We start from the raw sequence: 14,782 nt of genomic DNA on the forward strand, positions 1-14,782 counted from the left end.
GAGTGTCCTTTTCCTTGCCATGGAGAAAGTCGCTAGGACAAACTTTATGAAAATGGGGCAGGTTAAGCCAAATAAAATTTCACAGGGAGTGTTAAGAAACCCTGAATTACAAAACATAGAAGATAGTAAATATTTAAGAAAACTAACTCATACAGTATCTATTCCCATGAGAATAGTTGTTATGCTAGTTGGAAATCATTTTTAGTTTAACAGCCTTCTTAAAGGCCTCAACTAGATAAACAGGTTGTTATATTGGCTCAAATTATTGTGCCTATTTCATAACAGTTCTAGCTACTGTGTGCTGAGGGCTCAATTGGTATTCTGTGCTATGGGTTTTACACACCTGATTACATTTAACTCCCAAGAAACCCCATCAGAATGTGATAGTATGATTCCATTTCACAGCTGAGAAAACTGAGGCTTAGCAAGGTCTTGCCCAAGTCAAGGTCAGGATTCAAACCCAAGTCTGTGTGACCCAGAGTCTATTAACTTCTGTGCTGTGTTTGATAGGACAATCATGGCATTTTCAATCATTGTTCTAAGTGTGATACATTCTCACCAGCCATCCTTGTCATAAACCAGGTTACTGAGGTTTCTCTAGGACTTTTCCCAGGGGGGTACTGAAGCCAATTACATGGCCTGCCTTCTACCATCCCGGTGAATACAGGTTAAGTGAACACCAAAGGCAGCCTTAGCAGGAGAAAATGTCACAAAATGACAACACACACCCTCCTGCCCTGCTGGCTGGAGCCAAAATGAAATCTTTCTTGGTAGAGAACAGCAGGGTGCGATGTAGCAAAGTTATAAAAGTTCATATCCTTGACCTAGAAGTCCACATCCTGCAGTTTATCCTAGAGACATAATCGTGGATAAAAGAAGGCTCATTTATAATGGTGGTTTATAATAGTGAAATTTGGAACCAACCCAAATATCCAACCATAGGGAGTTCTTGAAATAAATTCTAGTGCTTGCATACTACAGGATATTCTATAGCCATTTAAAAAGCTGCTCCAGAATGACATTCAACCATATGGAAAGCTGTTCACAGTATGCTGCATATATTTTTAAAAAAGAGGTTATAAAGAATTGTAAGAAGAATGTGATCCCATTTTGACAGTGCAAAAGATTTTTTTTAAAAAAAGGAAATAATAAATTTTAAGTGTTTAATTTTTACTATTCTTGTTTCTTGCTTATACTTTATTAATGTTTCTGTAATGACTGTTTTACCTTTGTAGGAAGAAAAAACTCATAATTTTGTTCAAACAATATAAAATATGAGGGCAACAGACAACTTGAAGGGATTTGGGTGTTGCAAGGGTAGGATGCCATTGTCCTGTCCCCACCCCCACCCCCACCCCCTCTGGCTATCTCCTAGATCTCTGCCGTCTGACAAGCTCAGCACCCTAGACAGTGCCAGGGATTCACTACATTCTAAGTAGAGGCGTCTCGGAGTCTTCCAGGAGATACAAAAATCCCCATATGCTGTTTCAATTATGTCATGGAAAGTCTGGTCTCTCTGCTTGCAATCAGAGGGTGCTCTCGACTTATGTGCTACTGACACGCCAACCCTGGCTGAGCCTACAGATCCCCTAGTTGTGCTTTTTAAGAGAAACCAAAGAGGAAGCTGAAGAGGCACCGCCTCTGGAAGGATTCCACATCCTGGACAGTTAGAAACAGGAATGACCAGGTGCTCTGGTTTCCCAGGGTCCTGACAGCAGGGCTGCAGCAGCCTCAGATGCAGGCCAGTGGGGCTTCCTAAGGCTCATCTGTGCCAGGAACCTCATCACTCCTAGAGATATTGTGTTGACCTGCCCTCAAGGAGACCCCCTTCCAGTGGGAGAGATGAGTGATCAGATGGCCACTCCTGGCTGGTGCTACACGAGGGGTAGGGGCAGTACCCCCTGGAAGCACTGAGGAGGGACCCTGACCCACATTTGGAGGCTCAGGGAAGTTGTCCCAAGGAGGTGATGCTCAGCGTTGATAGGGAAGGGAATTAGGGAGCGGGTCCTTTACACATTCTCATAGAAGGGACAGGATGACGTTCTCAGTCTGAGGTGATTCTGCAGTCACTTTCAGGGTGAGTGGGGGTCTTGGGGCTCTGAGTCTAGTGGGGCTCTAGACCCCTTGTCAGGTGACCAGACAAGAGCTAAGAAGAGCCAGGAGGGGTGATAAGCCCGGGGGTGAGAGGCAGGGCAACCAACCAAAGCCAGGCATCAGATCTGACCAAGTCAGCAGTAAAGGGGGCTGGACCGAGTGGGAGAGTGGAGGCGTGCCTGGCTGGGGGCCCTGGTGGGGAAGAGGCGGGGAGCCAGCCGTGCAGGGAGCAGTGCAGGGCTGGAGAGGTGCAGCTTGGAGAAGGGCCGCCAGGGGGAGCTCGAGGTAGCTGGTGCCGCTGCAGCTTCCTGCCTTGTGATTGTGGCTTTAAGGTTCACCAGGCATTGAGAGAAGAGAAGGACTAGGATAGAGGAAGAGATGTTTGACATTAACCCTAACAGGGGAAACGGTATACACTACTTAATAAACAAGGCTGGAGATTAAGAACAAAGATGCCACTACATGCTTAGTGGTTAAAGAGAGACACACCACTCTGTGAATTTCTCCAAGGTCAGCTATGCGCCAGTGCTGCCCCACCCCACCCCACACCCGACAGCTTGTCTCAATCTGTGGCCCCTCCCGAGCTGGGCCCCCGCCCTCTGGTGAAGTGTTTCCTTCCTGCTGTCTTTGGCATCCATCAGCATGAAGGAACCTTCCCCAACCACCCAACCAAGAAGCCTTTGTCCTCTTCTTGCTCTCTCACACGGGCTTGTTTCAATGTGTCCACGGCCTTTATCTCTATTGAAAATGACCACATTGGTTCATTGTTTACTTCTTGTTCATTTTCTCTCCCACTTGTTCTTCTGGGGCTGGACCTTGTCTTGTTCATTACCATAACCTGATACTTAGAACAGTGCCTGGCACGTAATATGGTTTGATAAAAAAATTGCTGAATGAGTGGAAGGTGATTGTGTCTCAGGGGGAAGAAAACAAGCTCCAGAATCAGAGACAACCCAAGGACGGAGCCCAACTCCACCACTTCCCCATGGGGTAACTTTTGAGTCTTGATTTCTAAGATGGGCTATGCAAGGACTGTGGATTTGCAAAGTGCCTAACATAGAATAAGGGTTCTAAAAGGTAGCTTTTAATTTTTATTATTATGATAAAGAATAAAGAAGAGAATTTTGCTGTTTGACCAGAGGTGGGATGGAGCAAGCGTTCAGAATTGCCAGCAGACGAGCTGGAGAATTACCTCCTGCGTGGGTCAGGAAGGGGAGGCGGGAAGAGGAAGGATGGAGTGACCAGCTCTGAGGACCTATCTGCTATCACACAGAGGGAAGGGCAGTCCGGGCTGTCGGGACTCTGCCCTCGAGGGCAGACTGAGGTTTCCCGGGGCGATCCCTGGACAGGTACTATAGCAAACTGCATGACCCGCATTGATGCTCGGCAGTGTGTATGTTTGGGGGGAGGATGCACAGCTCAGCTCAGCACGTCCACCCCCAGCCTTGGGGCATTGTCTTTGCGTCTTACTGGGCAGACTTGCCCTGGTTGAGAAATCGAGTTGGGCAGCATGGCTTCCTGTTTCGTCTCTTTCATGTGATGCAGATGACAATCTAGATGTTGTAGTTGGGTCAGGCTTGCAGAAAAAGGGAAAGTTCAGCTGAACAGAGACTAAATTCTGGAGAAAACGGAGAAAGGGACTCAAGACACAGCTGGCTCAGAGAAAAGTGACAACTAAGCATGGAGAGAAAAATGCTTACTGCGAGCTCCAGGAATAAAGAAGAAACATACGGGAGGTGGTGGGGAGCAGGGAGAGGACAGGACCAGGATTGGGAGACCTGGGTCCCAGTACCAGCTCTGCCCTCAACTGCTCTGTGGCTTTAGGCCAGTGACTTTCCTTTTCTGGGCCTCAGTTTTCTCAATTATCACCTACATTCCTCCTTCTCTCTGTGATTCACACACTGATTCATTCATTCAATAATCTTTCTCAAGAACTTAGTTTGTGCTGGGGATTCAGTAATGAGCAAAGCTAATAAAAATCCCCACCCTCGTGTTTCCTGCTTATACTATCTTAAATTGGGATAGAAAATGCTTTGTATCTTAAATCGGGATAAGTGCTAAGGAGTAAAGGGGGTGGGGGAAAGGCCACAAGGAGCCTTTTCTGAAAGGACGATTTCTGAGTCAAGACCTGAGGGGGTGAGGAAGCGAGCCAGGAGGACACTGAGGCAAAGAGGGTTCCAGACAGAGGGGACAGCGGTGTGAAGTGCTGTTCTGAATGTGAGACCTTCTCACCTCCACTCCTTTCCGTGCCACCACCTCCCTGCCTCTACTCCTGCCCCCCCCAGTCCTCTCTCCACACATGGCTAGGGTGACTTTTTTTAAACTATGTCAGACTCCATTGCCTCCTTGCTTCACACCCACCAGGTGCCCCAACCTCACTCAAAATGAATGCCGAAGTCCTCCCCGCGGTCCTTCGGTATCTCCCAAGTCCCGCTCCCCACCCCCTCTCTCCTCTCTCCCTGGCCCACTCCTTCCCAGCTTGTCTGCCAGGATGCTGTTTCTGGACCACACCAAGCAAGACCTCACAGGCTTCACCCACAGCCTCCACCTGGATGTCCTTCCCAGTTATCCAAGTCTGGCTACCTGACTTCATGCAGATGCCGCCTGCTCAGAAGGATCTGCCTGACTGACCTGTCCAAGCAGGCACCCCTCACCTTCTGCCCCCTCACCCTGCTTTATTTGCCTTTATAATATTCATCAATCCCTCCCATCTTTTCATATATTTATAATAATAGAAATAATTGATCAGATGTTTACGATGTGCTGAGTAGTATTCTAAACATCCAAGAATTCACTCATATTCCTCCAGACTCCTCGAGAAAGGCATCATCATTAGCTACATTTTATAGATCAATAACCTGAGATTCAGAGAGCTTATGACATCTGCTCAAGGTCCCCCAAGTGGTGTGCGGCAGAGAAGATTCAATCCTTGGAGCTTCCCTTATTGATGACAACACGCTAGACCCAGCACTGCCCAAAAGAGCTTGGCAGTGATGGAAATGTTCTGTGTCCACAATGACAGACACTGGTCACATGTGACTGTTGAGTGCTGGAAATGCATGTAGCCGAGGAACTGAAATTTCAATTTTATTCATTTCACGTTAATTACTTTTAAACAGCCACATGTGGCTAGCCCCTACCATAGTGGACCGTAGAACCCTGGAGTCTCTTATTTGTTCCCTGTTAATGTTTACCTCCCACATACGGAGGGAATTTCTCTGTGCCTCCGTTTCCTTATCTTATAGTGAGGCAAATAGCGTGTAAGGCTGTTGTGAGGAGGAAATAAACATATATGTACAGGGCTTAGAGCACAGCCTGGCGTGAAGTAAATACCCCATGCTTGTTAGCCGCCGTCATCATCGCCATCTTGCTATCGCTATTCTCATTTTCAGGCCCCCCCCCCCAAGGCTAAGGATTCGCTGGTGAATCCCCATCACCTGGAACATTTTGGCACATGGTAGGTGCTCGATAAATATTTCTTGGAGGATTAAGTAAGCGAATTGAATCGAATGTGGGACTTGGATAAGGATCAGCTGTGCCAAACTCAAACTCTTTCAGGGGCTTGGCAGGGAATGGAAGTGAATGAAGGGTGATGGTCTAAGACAAAGGGAGAAGATTGGGGGCTGTGGCAAACTGAAGAGGACATGCCCCGGGTAAAGGTATTCAAAGTCACTTTCTGGGGGTGGGGGCAGCGGGGAGAAGCACGGTGGTGCAAGCCGATCATCCACATTGCTAAAAGACACCCCCGGGCGGCCACTTTGGGGGACTTTGTTGCTATATGATTGCAAGTCTCTGGTTCCATTTTCCAGAGGTTCAGCTCTAGGCATTCCACAGCCCTGATAGGCATCCTCTGAGGGTCAAGCCTCCAGGACTCAGAGCTTAGAAAACCAGAGCCATAGACGCTGCTGTTGAATGAAGATGTAGCCGTTCATGTTCTCACTCAGCACAGATCTTCCTGGGGAAATGAAATGGTGGCTCAGAAATTACATGCTCAGAAAAAAAAGAAAGAATAAAACGTTACTGGCTTGAGAAACAGGAACGTCGGTCTGGGAAGTTGTAGCCAAGTTGACAGAAGTGACGGAGAAAGGGCTCCCCACAATGCCTTGTGTCTAGAAGGAAGTCTTTTCTTGGACAGGGTTCGTGTTCTGAACACAGAGCCTACAGTCAGACTCCGTGAGCTCACCCTGAGTCATTCATTTGTTTTCTTGAAGAGATCAGTAGGCAAAGTGACCCATACCATTGAAACTGCTCTTTCTTGCTCTCCTCCCAGCCACGCACAGGTGTATTTATGTAAGGCACAGTGCCCATGATGTGACCGTCATGCTGGCCGGACTTCACCGACGTTAGCTCACCTCCGTTTGCCTTCCATCAACGCCGTGGGTAATGACATGAGTCTTGCCCTGAGAAGCAGCAGCCCTAGTGGGAGTCACAGCTGTGTGACCTGGGACACCTCTCAGCAATGATTAGGTCAATGAGTTCTTCCCACGAAAAGATTCTAGGTTGTTCAGTGATTCTAAATCAGAAGTGGCTTGCGGGAACAGACACCAGTTGTGATTCTTTGGGCCCATGTGGTTTTTGTTGTTGTTGCTGTGTTTTGTTTTTTTAAGTTTGTTGGTGTATTAGTTTTCTACTGCTGCTGTAACAAATTACCACAAATGCCGTGACTCACAACAACAGGAATTCGTTACTTTACAGTTCTGGAGGTTGAAAGTCTGACATAGGTCTCACTGGGCTAAAACTGGGGGCTTTGTTCCTTCCTGCAGGGTCTAGGAGAAATCCTCTTCCTCACCTTTCCCAGTTGCTAGAAGCCACTCACATTCCTTGGCTCGTGGCTACCTTCCTCCGTTTCCAAAACTGGTGGTGTTCATCTCTCCATGTTTTTTCTCCTATAATCACATATCCCACCGATTCTCTCCTCTTCTGCCTCCCTCTTCCATGTGTAAGGACCCTGTGATTACATTAGACCCACTCACGTTTTCAGGATAGTCTCATTCTTTTAAGGGTAGTTGATTATATTCTGCCTAGCACAGTAGACAACATTTCTTTTTTCTTTTTGTCAAGTGAACTCTAGCTTTCTAGATTCTCTTAATCAAGGATCTGGCAACACTGGGTCCCCTTCTTACACTGGCAGGCTCCCCTTACAATACGGCCACAATAGACGTGGACTGAGCTGCTCCGTTTGCCCTAGTCCACATGCCTCCTTATTATCCTCCTGACTAGCGCCCAGAGCAGGCTGCCATTTGCCATTGCACTGGGTTATTGTTTTTCCCACCACGCTTGCTTCTCTCACCTGCATTTCCCCCTGGCCTCATCAACCTTTGAGGCTGCAGCATCTCTTCTTCTTCTTCTTCTTCTGTTTTTTTAATAAATTTATTTTTTTATTGGCTGCATTGGGTCTTCATTGCTGCACACGGGCTTTCTCTAGTTGCTGCAAGCGGGGCTACTCTTCACTGTGATGCGTTGGCTCCTCACTGCAGTGGTTTCTCTTGTTGTGGAGCACAGGCTTTAGACGCGTGGGCTTCAGTAGTTGCAGCACGTGGGCTCAATAGTTGTGGCGCACAGGCTTAGTTGCTCCGCGGCATGTGGGATCTTCCTGGAGCAGGGATCAAACCCGTGTCCCCTGCATTGGCAGGCAGATCCTTAACCACTGCGCCATCTAGGAGGTCCGGAAACTCTTCTTAATTGTTAGGAATCTCAGCTCTACCACTCTTGCTATCTGTCTACATCAGAAAAGTTACACAGTAGGGTATGCAATTGACACTACCCACATGTGATAAGGGAAAGGAGAGCTCAGTGTTGTATGCAACCCAGGAACCCAGAGAAATATAGCACTAACTGCAAGTCTCTGGGGAAGGATGGATGAGTTGAATATGTTCACAACAGTGAACAATGCCAGCAAGAACCACCGTCTGTGGTGTGCCAGGGGCTACACTCAGTGTCTGCAATTTTATTTCACTGAATCCTCACAACCACTTAATGAGGTTGATGCTATTATTTAGCTTTCCCCATCTCCCTCTGGAAATTGTGGCACAGAGAAGTTAAGTACATTGGCCAAGGTCACAGAGCTGGTGTGTAACAAAGCTAGTTCAAACATGTTATTCTGACTCCGGGGTCCGAGTTTTGATTCCTATAAATTCTGCCTTTAAAGAGAGAGAATTGTCTGTGGTTTCAAGTTTTTGAGGGATTAAACTTGGGAAGAAAAGCTCGACCAGAAGCGTCATTCTCCTGGGGCTCCAGAAGAGACTGGAGTCCTTCTGAGTTCCTAGGTTTACACAGGAAGCCGTGGAAACAGCAACAAAGGCTCTCTGTCAGAGGATCCTGCACCCAGGGGAATTCTGGCCTTGAAGTTGCTTGGGTGAGACTTCCTAAATCATAACCCTGGCAGTCTGGGAGTCCAAGAAGCTTGCAAGAGGGCCTGAAGCTCTATAATAGATAACAAGGAACAGTGGTAGGGGTTGCAGGGGAGGGATGCTTGTTAGTGAGCATCTGGTACTTCTGTTGGCTTTTCACACATTAAATTTAGAGCTGTGAACCTGTATAACCTCCCTGATTTAAAGATAAAGCAAAATAAAATAAAATAAAAAGATAAAGCAGACCCTCCAGTTCTAGTAAGGGCAGGGGAAGGCAATGGCTCTGAGGAGGCCCCTCAAACAGCTGGCCACGTGCTCTAACACGCTTCCACCTGAGTTTACTTCGGGACTTCTTCCTACGGCAAATGGGATACTGATGTCTTGCTATAAGTAAATAGAGTCACATTTGTCAGAACAAATAAAGTGTAGGGAATCCTGTTTAACTGGGGCGGATGAGACCTTGCAGGAGAAACCTGACCAAGGCATCAGTATAACCAGGTGAGAGCTCTGTGACTAGGTGCCTCTGTGTTTCCATTCGCTGGGGATGGCCCTGAAGTTTGCCTGCTGTCCTGGTATGTTATTAGTAGTGTCCCTTCCACGTCCAAAAATTTCCAGCTTGGCCAATAACATATCTGATCACCCTCCGATTATACTCTGTGAGTAAGTCCCTGTGAATGAATAAGTTTCAGAATAAATCCTTGATATCAGGTTACAGGCCTACCTCATTTTGTTATGCTTTGTAGATGTTGCATTTTTTACAAATGGAAGGTTTGGGGCAGCCCTGTATCAAGCAAGTCTATCGGCACCGTTTTTCCAACAGCATTTGTTCGCTTCGTGTCTCTGCGTCATATTTTGGTCATTCTCATAATATTTCAAAGCTTTTTGTTATGATTATATTCGTTACTGTGCTCTGTGACCTTCGATATTACTACTATGACTTGCTGAAGGCTCAGACAATTAGCATTTTTTTTTTAGTAATAAAGCATTTTCAAATTAAGGAATGTACATTGTATTTTTATACATAAGGCTATTACACACTTAATAGACTATAGTTTAATATATACACAACCTTTATATGCACTGGGAAACCAGAAAATTCATGGGACTCACTTTATTGTCACGTTCACGTTATTTTGGTGTCTAAAACCGAACCTGCAACATCTCTGAGGTAAGCCCACATGTGTGTCTTTTTTGCTTCTGACTCCAAAGAGAAATGGACAGAAAATTAATCAGCGACTAAGCGTCATAGAATGTCAGAGCTGAAAAGAAGCTCTAAATTTTCGGGGGAAAGGAAATAAACCTGGGACATCTGTACTTATATGCCAGACACGGCTAAGGCACAAGATAAACAAGCGACCGCATCAGTCACAGAATCGCCCAGAGGGCTGTTAAGAGTTCTTAGCCTCTTTACAAGGTGAGGAAATTCACAGAGGACTCAAGGTCAGCGATTAGAATCTAAGCCTGGAAATCTCCCAGTCTCTTGACCTTGCAGTCTCTTTCTTACCCCAGGCCATCTCTTTCTCCCCCCTTGACATTTTTTGGACAAATTAAAGATGAATGGTATATGCATCCTGAGAGAATTATGGATTTTTTTTGTTGTTGTGCTATGGTCTGAATGTTTGTGTCCCCTCAAAGTTGATATATTTAAATCCTAACCCCCAGGGCTATGATATTAGGAATTGGGGCCTTTAGAAAAGGTTTACATCGTGGGGTGGAGCCCTTGCGAATGGGAGCAGTGCCCTGATAAAAGAGACCCCAGAAAGCTCCCTTGGCCCTTCTACCACATGAACTGAGAGGAGGGCTCTCACCAGAACATAACCATACTGGTGCCTTGATCTCGGACTTCAGCCTCCAGAACTGTGAGAGAAGATTTCTGTTGTTTTAAGCCACTCAGTCTGCGGTGTTTTGTTTTAGCAGCCTGAACTAAGACAGGTTGCAAGCAGCAGAACCCAATGTTGTGCTCTCTGAGCAACATGGTAATTTATTAGAAGGATACAGGGGAACTCGCATTATTCAGAACGATGGTTTAAGAATCAGACTTGAACACAAAGGCACCAGACAACTCCAGGGGTCTCCACAGCAGAGCGACACAGACTTCTTCAGGGTCCCAGGATGAAATGAGTGAAGGCTGGTCATTTCCCTCCCTTACTTTACTCTTCTCCTCTGCTACCCACCCCCGCTCCCATCCCCACTGAGCCTGGGCCAGCCAAGCCTGTCATGCCAAGTAAATGTCTCCTGCAGGGTAATTCAGGGGATTCTGTGAGCCTGAACAACTAACACAGCATTTGCATTGCTAAGCCTGTTTTTTTTTTTTTTTATTAGAGAAAAATGTAGGCAAACCAAGAATCATTCTTTTAGAAGAACTCGAAGATAAAATATCCTTTCCTTCATAGCCTAATAAATATGGTTGGTATAAACTGTTCTAGGTAAATATTGGTTATTCACCTAGTAAAATTTCCATCTTTGGAAACAATATCTTATAGTGGAAAGAGTCTTAGCATCAGACAAGTTTGGTTTCAAATCCCTCCAAATATCTGTGAGGCCTTGAGCAAACATTTGTTCTTTCTCTGCAATCTGTAAAATGGGTGTATATGTCCCTATCTCCCTTTCACAAAGAACAGTCACAAGGGGGCTTCCTAGGTGGTGCAGTGGTTAAGAATCCGCCTGCCAATGCAGGGGACACGGGTTCGATCCCTGCTCCAGGAAGATCCCACATCCCACAGAGTAACTAAGCCCGTGCACCACAACTATTGAGCCTGCGCTCTAGAGCCCGTGAACCACAACTATTGAGCCCATGTGCTGCAACTGCTGAAGCCCATGCGCCTAGAGCCCGTGCTCCACAACAAGAGAAGCCAAGGCAATGAGGAGCCCGCACACCACAAAGGAAAGTAGCCCCCACTCACGGCAACTAAAGAAAGCCCGCGTACAGCAACAAAGACCCAACACAGCCAATAAAATAAATAAATAAATTTGTTAAAAAAAAAAAGAAAGAACAGTCACAAGGATCATATGATATTATACATACAAGATTCTAGCATTTCTTTTCTCCAAACACTTGAGTCCTCACGGAGGGGCTGGATGCACATATTACCAGTTTTTTAAATGCATCCTCTTTTCGCCAAACCCCTAACCCACTCCTTCTAGGGGTTGCAATGCCTGTTCCAGGAACCTGCTCACAGGAGCGCTCTGACACTCACCCACAGGAAGGCGTAAAGGCCTGAAGAGACCAAACGAGGTGCCTCTCCCAGGACAGTGTATTGGAAGATGCACCCTGTCGGGGTCAAAAATCTGGAATAGAAGATACAAACTAGTGGTCAGGGCACTGATATTGTCAAGGCAGGTAATGCAGCCATTGGGAGCTCCAGAAATAGTGTGGCAGCCACAAGCACCCAGGCCACAGCTGAGGCAGGAACGTCCAGACTGAAAATCAACAGCTAAGTGACTTGCTGAGACTGAAGGGACAAGTGGTGAAAGTAGAACAGGTGGAAACATGCCTGGCCCTGAGCTGGCATTCCCGCTCCACACTGACTCGCCTTGGAAACTTGGGCCAGTGAATTCTGGTCTCTCGGCATCTATAAAATTGCGATCTATGTATTCATAGGTCTTTTGTGAGGATGACATGCGCTGAGAGGTATAATGGATTTGAGTCTTGCTGGGCTGCTGGGCTTGCTGGTTGCAAATCTCTTCATCTTAAGGGCAGGTATAGGCTTCCTGGGCCCACAGCTCTCCCTGGGGGAGCGCAGCTAGGGTAGCCCACGGTCACCTCTGCTGGGCTATGGGCAAAATTGCTTTTGCTTTTCCTATACCCACTCTGCCCTCTCCTCCACTGCCTTTCCCCACTTTGCCCAAGGAGGAAGGAGGAGGGGGCCAAGGTGTTTTCTCCTCTAGCAAGCTGAGAAGTCTGTCTTCCCCTCTCAGGCCCCCTGCCCACAACCCAGCCGCTCTTGCGCCCTTGCGGGCACCTGGGGAGTTTCCCTTCACGGCAGAGCTATCTGGGGATAGGCCACCCAAGTGAAAAATAGGGCAGACAAGGAAGAGTGGCTTGGCAGGAAGTCCAAATAAGCACTTCCTCCCACCCACCTTCCAACTTCTGATGCACCTCAGCCAAAACAGCAGAGAAAGACGCAGAGAGAGAGGATGAAAAATATATATTTTTGAAAAGAATGAAATTGTCAGCTCTGAGGAAGTGGAAACGATTGCTCCCCCCTGCCTCACATGCCGCAGCTGGTTCCTGCTTTCCTCCTGCGTATCCCAGGATGGGTGGGGAGTGGGGACCGTGATCAGACTGGGGCGGCTGTCAGGACACAGAGCACAGTGTGGCCCGGAGAAGGGCTGCCCTGGACTTGCCTGAGCCCCTCCCTGCCACTTGCCACCCCCAGCCTCCAGGAGTGATGGTGAAGATGGCTGCGTGACAGGCCCGCCCCTCCTGGCACACGCATTCCCAGGCAGGGTCCCCAAATTCTGTCTCAGCGTGTGGCTGCCAGGTGCGTGGAGCTGCCCCACTCAGCCAAACGGTCAGGACCCCTTCCTGCCTCTCCCAGCTAGACCCTCCTGTGCGGGTGGAGCCCTCGGTCATCCAGAAGGATTCCACACAGACGGTGCTTCCACTGGCAGCCTCTGAGGGTGGAGGGGAAAATGGTTCTCTCCCTGTGAAGGTGATAGCTGCGGCTCTTGTCCCCGTTGTAGACAAACCCACAGAGGCCCTAAGGAAAGTTCCAGTAGTGATTCACCTCAGCCTCCGGTGATGGTGGAGCCGTAACAGGTTGGTGGAGGTGAGACTGGAGTGAACCCACATGAGGGCATTCTCTCCATGGCCTGCGGTGCCCCAAGGCGCCACTTTCTCTGGGCCACATGCCACCACCTTTGTCTCTCTCCCCCAGCCGACACCCTCTGCCCAAATCACATCCAAACAAGCACATGCTTCCTTCCACTTTCTAGCTTCATAGGTACCTCTCCTAAGAAAGTCAGCAACGTTCTCTCCTTCAAAGTATCCCTACTTGCCATTCTCTCCTGGCCTCTAAGTGAAAACTCCTTCCTCTTCCCCCAGAGAAGACTCTTACAATGAACTGCATATTTTTCTCACCTCTAAAATTAGCTATGAAGAAAGGCAGTTATTTCCTCATCTAATTCTTCTGTGTGTTAGCAGGAAAAAGAGAGAGCTTCAAGTCTGAATAGTGTGGGGTGTGGTAGGGGGCATATTGGGCGATCCCTCCATCCCTCTGTGTTGTAGTATGCTGTTCCCATATCCATTTTTTGTCCCTAAGACCTAAAAATCTGACATATTTCTCCCAGCAAGATTTGCTTTCTTGTCCATAGGCTCCGTCAGATGCATCTTTAAGATCCCTACCCCACCAGGCCCCATCCTTGTATACTGATATGACATTGTTCTTATTGTGTATAGACTGCCCACTTCCTAACCTGGAGACAGAGATTACAAAGCCTAAGAAGGCCTCATGCACCTTTCAATTGGCTCCTTCCTGAGTTCTGGGTTGCCCCTGCCCCGGGCTGGGGGAGAGAAATGGGAGAGGGTATCCGCCCCCCAGGCCACGGCTCTGCATCACTGTGCCTTACCTGCTCCCCACTCTCTGCTCGGCTTCACGCTTGAAGACAAGACCGATGCTCTTTGGAGGATCGTTGTGAGTTGGCCCCGGCCTTTCTCACCACAGCATTCCCCTCTGCTGTGGGCTGCTCCCGAGGCTACTCTCATGACTGCCCATTTCACAGGTGTGGAGCCTGAGGCTGGGCCAAGTGAGCTGGCCTGCCGAGCGTCACCCTGTTCTTCTTGGTGTCCTGAGGCTGTCTTGGGCGCCAACTAGCCCTGCCCCAAAACTTCAGGAACCCTCCAGCCGGAGACAGGAGATGTGAAACTCGCGAGTGTTGGGAAATTACTGAGGACTGGGGAAGTGGAAAGGCTCCAGGCTGAAGCAACCGCTTCCCCTTGCACCACCTGCTCTCCCGACTCAGCTGCCCTTTCTGGGGAGGGGGCCTGTGACCCAGCCAGCCTCACCTGCATTTTGTGGAAGACAGACTGATAGAGAAGAAACTGCACAGACTCTGCAGACAGAGCTGGGCTTGCACCCCTGCTCCACCTTGTGAAGTTTACGTAATATCTCAGAGCCCCGAGGTGGCAGAGAGGTAGAGGACAGGGGGTCTGGACTCAGAGAGAATTCCAGGCAAGACCTGGCTGCACAGCCTACTTGCTGGGTGCAAGCGGGCAAGGGGGCAAGCCTCTCTGAGCCTCAGTTTTCTCTTCTGTGAAGTAGAAGTGATAATTGTGCCAACAGTTCAGTGTCCACTGGTGCAGCGTCCTTAGCTCACCCCCTGGCACATGTGAAGGA

The sequence above is a fragment of the Hippopotamus amphibius genome, chromosome 1, assembly GCF_030028045.1.
Source record: "Hippopotamus amphibius kiboko isolate mHipAmp2 chromosome 1, mHipAmp2.hap2, whole genome shotgun sequence".
NCBI classification, from domain to species: domain Eukaryota; kingdom Metazoa; phylum Chordata; class Mammalia; order Artiodactyla; family Hippopotamidae; genus Hippopotamus; species Hippopotamus amphibius.